Raw genomic sequence first — 7,481 nt, 5'->3', positions numbered from 1 at the left:
TGGGAACATAACTTATATAATAACATTTTTACAAATGATAGGTTATGTACACCTTTAGAGGAATGGATATAATTGTGGACGTCTTATGTTCCAAACCTCCTCTATTGCATGTTGTGGTGTTAATAGCCAGTTGGGGAAATATGATAATAAATATGTTCAAAATTACTTTGACAAGTACATGGTATGCATCCCAACATATAGCTTAGAGTGCACAATCACAGTACTGATACTCGGGATCAGACTACTATCTATGACAATATAATACAACACAGATGGTAATAATAATCAACATGTGATCCAAAGGATTTAACTCTTTGTCAGTTGTAAAACTGTCATTACCCACCGGGAAACACTGCTGGATTTTAAATATAGGTAATGGGTTGGTAAAAATATAAATCATAAGTCCTTGGAATCTATCAATGGAGAGGTTGGGGATACCTCTACCGGTCTTCGGTTTAGACCCAAAAAGTACACATAACCGCTAAAAAATGTGTGTATATTAAAAACAAGACAAGTATTTCGGATAGTTCAGAAACGATTCTGTTACAAGAACGTAAAGATTGCAAAGGAAATACCATGTTTCCGTATCGAACAGGAGGGTTACGTTCTCGAATCGAACGTCTGACCTCTGGTGTAACAGGGTCAATGGTGCTTTCCTCATGAATACTGGGTTCAATACCAGTGTGATCACTACTGAACAGCTCAAGATCCTTAACTGGACCTGATACAGACAGGTCCACGATACTGGGCGATCTATTGAGCTCGTTGTCACTGATATCAGGTATTGTCTCAAATCCAGAATCATCAAAATTTACAGGTATTGACTCCCAACCAGATGGTGCTAGCCCACGTTGTGTAACTGATGGATTTTCCGTTTGCTGCTGCTGATACCTTCGTTGCCTTGGAGGTTTCACCATCTCATCTGCCGACTCTGTTTCAGTGTCAGAATATGAAGATGCTGATCAGTGTATCTTATTAGGAGGGGGATCTGACTTTAAAGTGCGGTTTTGCACTGTAGATGGATCTTTCACAGGGATTGTGTAAAACGGGAGCAGCATGTTTCTGTGAAGGGCCTTAGAGGTCCCCTTACCAGATTCACGATTTATCTCGTAATCTGGAATATCACTATTTGGTATTTTAGAAACCAAACAGGCTTTACAGTTGACCATACCCAGGTGCGCCTCGTGTATCCGGTCTACGCAATTGTTCCAGTTAGTTTGAATATTTGGGGTTACTTCTGTTTTGGTTTCTGGTCATCCGTTCATGATTCGTTGTCTCAACGTTGACATTTCTATGTCGTTCTCTGTAGATTTCTTGATGGTTTCATACCTTTCTGGCGAGACTGGCAGATACGACAGTAAATAGAGCTCATTGACGGTAAGATCCTATATTAATGTTTTCTCCGTTTCCTTCAGGAATGCCTTAGACAGTGTGTCTACCACAAACAACAATTTGCGCGGCTTGTACGTTACCTCTAGGTCATACTCTTGAAGCGTGAACAAAGGTTTCTGAAGACATGCAGGTAATTGATGCATCGACTTATCGAATATGCTCTGTTAAGGCTTGTGGTCAGATTCCACTAAGACCTTTTCCTCATAGAGGTATTGGTGGAATTTAGTGCATCCGTACACTATTGCGAGAGTCTTTTTCTTTATCTGTGAGTATCGTTACTGCGTAGGAGTTAATGCCCTTGAGTCATATTCAATAGGTTTACCATCCGGTAGGATTGCTGCATCCATTCGTTATGTGCTGCTGTCAACCGTCAATACAATTTGTTTGTTCGTGTCCAAGTACGTTAGTACTGGTGCTTTGGTCACCTTTAGTTTCAACAAGATAAAACCTCTTCCTGTTGGGTTCCCCATTCCCACAGTGTGTCCTTTCCCAGGAACTGTCTTAATGGCGCGGCCACGTTAGACTTGTTCGGCAAGGACTTGGCGAGGTATTGTACAAATCCTAGGAATGTCATTTGTTTTTTTATGCTGTGGTGCCTTCATTCCTTCCACAGCCCTAACCTTGTCGGGTTCGGGTATTAGTCCATCCTTGCTGAAGACGTGACCCACAAAGGTCACTTCCTGTCAGCCAAATTGACATTTTTCAGCATTTAACTTGAGGTTATATGTCTTGGCCTTTCCAGGGACTTCCTTTAACTTTCTGTCATGCTCCTCGACTGTCTTGCCCCAAAACAAAATGTCGTCTACTATGGCTTCTGCGCCATCTTTGTCTTCTTCCATGTTTGATATTACGGACTGAAAGACTTCGGGAACCGAGTTTAATCCAAATTGTATTCGGCGAAATCCTGCACAGTTTTGAACTTGGCTCGTCTAGTTGTAATTGCCAAAACCCTGAGGTAGCATCCAGTTTGGATAAATATCTCGCATCCGGAGTTCGAGCAACTATTTCCACGATGGTCAACATCGGATTGTGTTGTCTCTTGATAGCCACATTCAAGTCTCTTGGGTCTAAACAAATTCTGATTTTACCGTTTGGCTTGGATACTGTGACCATACCCAATCAGAAGGTCCCTTCTTTCGCACGATTATGTCGTTCTTTTCCATCTGTGCTAATTCCTGTTTTATTGCCACTGGCACTTTTCTTGGAGGGTGAATCACAGGCTGTACATTACTATCAATGTGTACGATGTGTTTACCAGGCAGGCAGGCAGGCAGTCTACTCTTCTGAATAACTCTCCTTGAGTTGTTGGTAATGTAATTGACTGTTATTAGTGTCAAAGTTCGATCCAACACTAACATACAACTATACGTTCCAATGATTGTTGGGAGCTGTTTTCTCGATGACTTGAAACTGTAGTTTGTGCATATTCCTGTCCTGAAAATGACATTGTCGTTTGACAGTACCAATGGGTCTGCTATAAAATTTCAGCGTCGCTTCTGATTTTTCTAGTGGAGTTTTGACATTTAATTTCTTCAAGGTGTTTTGACTAATCACATTGCACCTGGACCCCTTGTCATCTTGCATCATTTTCTGTTTGTTTGTACCCTGTACAACTCACTGTCCAATCATCATTAAGCGTGTTGACCAGTATCTCGTATATCATTCCTTCTTACAAGTGTGTATCACTGTCACCAGTCATACTGTCATTTGCGGGGTAATCCTCCACAATATGTAGTCTTTTTACCATTGCACTTTTTGTTTCCTGAATACCTTTATTTCGCATTTTTTTTCCTCACTACGACATTGGCTCGCGAAATGAATCATCTTTTTGCATAGGTTACATTTCTTACCGTACGCAGGATATTTTCTGATTTCATTATCACTGCAGAATAAATCGATATAATATTAAACATGCCTACACTTGTAACATTTCAGTTGTTCAGATTTTTGTGTCGTTGTCGCGTACTCTGTGTATTTCTACTATTCTTGTTCGTCGTCGTTTGTCGTATCATGTGTACTTTTGGGTCCTCTCGACTTAATACGCTTTTAAGCTGTTTCTGTTCGCGTCCGTTATATTCAATGTAGAATAAATATTCCTACTTTTTACACCCACACACAACATCATGTAATTACACGTTTGTTCTTCCGTCTTTGCGCTGAGCCCAAATGAGTTTTGAAAGCTTTGAAAGCCGCCGGTAAGTCATTAGATGACAAGTCTATTTTCGGGTAAGTTTCCTTTTCCATCTTTTGACAATGGCGTTACTTTGTTCCGTAACGTTTTGAGTGTCTTCCTTACTTATTTTCCGTCCTCGATGCTAGGAGGCGATCGGATTCGCGTCTGATTCTGACACCATGGCATGTCAATAACAAGAATCACGCCATAATTAGCGGCACATTTCGACATTTTAGGTTATTTCATATTCCATAAGGTAAGTATGTGTAGGTATGAAATAGAAAGGTAATTATTCTGTATTTTGTATTTCGCGGGTTTAGAAAAGCGCGACAACTTTATATTTACCTGGGCACGCGCAGTGTTGTTTTGACAGGTGCAAAAGACAGGTGTAATGGCGTGGCCCGTTGTTTTTATAACTGCCTCTATTATCGTGGTGTATTCGGGAGTAAAATACAGCTAATGTTTCAAATTTTTCAACCATCGATATAGATCTGTGTGTATTTCGTGAGTTAGATCGTTGAAACGGTATTTCTTAAAAAGTAAACAGGTGCGAAAATGTACGGTGCGCAGTGAGAGCAAACGCGTTTGGGTGGTATCTGTTTAGATTGTATATCATAAACATAGTAACCATAACAGTATACAAATGTAACAATATATCCATGTAATTGTTGTCATTGATATATATGATTGAGTATAGATGAGTGAGCGACTAGTTGTGTTTACGCATGTTACAGAATGTATGTTGCATATGTAATTTGTTTTAAAGGGTATATTATAGATATGTGATATAATAGTGTATAATTATGTAGTTATAAGTGTTATTCATATTTTGTAGATAATTTCCTAGAGAGACCGGTCAGTTTGGTCTGAGGACGAAAGTATGGAAACCCGTAATGGTCTACGGGGTAAGTTGTCATGTTTTCCACCTACTGAAATGGGGGCCCGGTAATAGTTGAGTTAAGTGGAACTCCGACACAGCAACTGTGACTTTAGCAGCAGAGATACAGTTATATGCCATCTGCCAGATTGATTTGTGTTTGCCAGAGCTAGGACGTGAAGGATATTAACTTTAACGGAACTGTGTGACCTGTACAGTGTGGAAAGTTACAAAGACTGTTGATTATATTATAGATTAAGAGGTAAGGTGTAATATAAGCTAGCATGTCTCAACGTCGGGTTGCAGCAGACCTTGGGGTGTCTCAAAGTGTGGTGGCAAGAATGTGGAGTGGTTACAAAAACTAACGGAAACCCTTCCAGACGTCGTGCTGGAGGTCGTTCTAGGGCTACAACGCAGCGCCAAGACCGAATTTTGCTCACATAGGCACGGCGTCACAGGTTCCAGACTGCCACAGCTATGGTACCAGGGTAGTCACTCAGACAGTAAGGAACCGTCTTCATGATGCTGGTTTAAGGTTACGTAGACCAGCAATACGAGTTCCCTTAACAGCCCGCCATGTTAGGGACCGATTAGATTTGGCCCACGCTCACAGCACTTGGACTCTTCAGGAATGGGAAGCGGTTCTTTTTACTGACGAGTCCAGATTCTGTCTGGACTTCACCGACAGGCGCGCTAGAATATGGAGATAACCTGGGGAGAGGTTCCAGACAGTTAACGTTGTGGAAAATGACCGATATGGCGGAGGTTCAGTGATGGTGTGGGGAGGCATAAGCCTTCGTGGGAAAACAGCCTCCGTGTCTTCCATAATGGTACCGTTACGGCCCGAATATACTGCTATGAAATCCTCGATGCCTATATCAGACCCTACGCTGGCGCTATCGACCCTGACTACATCCCTATGGACGATAATGCTAGGCCGCTTAAAGCAAGGTTGACTGAGCATTATCTACAGCAAGAGACTATTCAACGAATGGATTGACCAGCCCGCTCGCCGGATTTAAATTTCATCGAGCTATCCCACAAAACCGATAGGCGATCTCATTCGGGGCATACGCAGACGTTGTGAAGCTGTAATTGTGACTGATGTTTATGGGCGTCACACTCGATACTAAAACATTTTCTGTTTATTAAGGATGAGTTTTGTTCAGTTTAAGTGTTTTAGTGAATACCGAAATCACGGATCATTCGTTCTGGCTTCTATGGGCATTCAAACAAGAAACCTTATATTTCCTAAATCGAAAGAACTGTAAGGGGCATAGATATGTATCCCTTATTCCTTTGTGTGTGTCCTAATTTACTTCATTATTCAATATTTGTTCAGACATATCCCATTTCTTTTGAAAACTTGTTATATTTGATTTTCTGATTGCTTTCTTGAATATAGTCTTGCAAATGTTAAACCTTGGAATAACATTGTTCAAACGACAACAATATAATTAGTATTTCAATAGAAGAATAAAGTGGTTTACAGTGTACCAACTTTTTAAAAGCTGGATTTCCAAATAATTTTTCACTGTCATTAAAATAAACAGAACCGTATTTGTTGTCATGTTCTGCATATAACAAGTTGTAGTCTTCTATTAGTTTTTCCTGAATAATTACATTGTGCAAAGAGATGTTCAATCGTTTCTTCTTACAGAATTGCTAAATTAATGATACTAATATTCCTCTAATGTTGTATGTTTCTTTTGTAATTTCGATAGGGCAAAACATACATCCTTCCAAAACTGTCTTTTGTGTACAATTTCTACACTGATTGGTAATATGTCTTTGAAAGGTACTTTCCAAAGGACACTTTGATCTCCATATAATCTTTGCATCCATTTGACCTTGATTTATTTCACGAAGGCCTCCTTCCGCAATATTAGCAATGATTCTATCTCTTTTCATCCTTCACTCTTAAAGATCCATATGAAATTAAAAAGAGTTTTATTAAATTTGTTGATGAACTCCTGTGTTGGATTTTGGAGACTAGTTAATAGGTGAACAAACATTGGTATTACAAGTGAAATACGAACAAACAGAGTGAGATTTTTATATTTCCAATATCTTTAAACTTTATTTATTTATTGTAGTTTAGGTTCAAAATTTAGCCTTTCAATTTCTTGTAAATCAAGTGAAAAACAATGCCTAATAACCTAAATTTAGATGTAGACCATTTACGATTCAAATCTTAACACAATCTTTCCTGTGAATACTAATTTTATCTTTTTTCCAGATAATACACTACTGTCTACAGAGACTGACTAGTGCCATCAAGTAAAAGATATGAATCATCAGCTTATTGTCCAAGTTGAAACTCGTTTCCAGATATAACTATAGTCCTTTAATACCATTAGGCAATTTCGTTGCTAAAGACAAAAGTTCTACCCCATTTATAAATAGATATTGAGACAGTGGATCCCTTTGACGACACCCACGCTCTAGATTAAAAAGGGTGATAAATGAACATTGTTAATAATACTGCTTTTTGAGTTATTATTCAGAATGTTTATCCAGGATCGTAATGACTGATCAAAGCTGAAGGAGACCAATGCCTTATCTATATAACTGCATTCAATTGTATCGAAGGCCTTTTCGAAATATAACAGATACAATAGTCCAGACTTTTTTCTTCCAACATAATATTATACATTACATCATACAGAGGTCTTGTGTTATTAGCTATAAACCTACCTTTTCTAAAACCTGTCTGTGTTACACTTATTATACTAAGTAGGGTTTTTATAATCCTATTTATTATTGGGCCGAAGCTATTTTATAGTCTTCATTCAAAAGTGATATCGGTCTCCAATATTTTAAATAACGTCCATCTTTATTTTCTTTTGGTATACACGTAATTATACCCGGATTCTAAAATTCTGAAAGTTTCCCTGTTCTGTATGCATAATTTATTGAGCTGACCAAAAATGTTCCCGAGTCTTTCAAATCCATCTGACCCTTGACTTTTGCCATTTTTCATATTTATGAATGCCTTAGCTAATTCATTAATTGGTTAAACACCCTCACACTATTCTT

Source organism: Mizuhopecten yessoensis, unplaced genomic scaffold, assembly GCF_002113885.1.
Source record: "Mizuhopecten yessoensis strain PY_sf001 unplaced genomic scaffold, ASM211388v2 scaffold1147, whole genome shotgun sequence".
Classification (NCBI taxonomy): domain Eukaryota; kingdom Metazoa; phylum Mollusca; class Bivalvia; order Pectinida; family Pectinidae; genus Mizuhopecten; species Mizuhopecten yessoensis.
Note: the sequence above shows the minus strand (reverse complement) of the source record.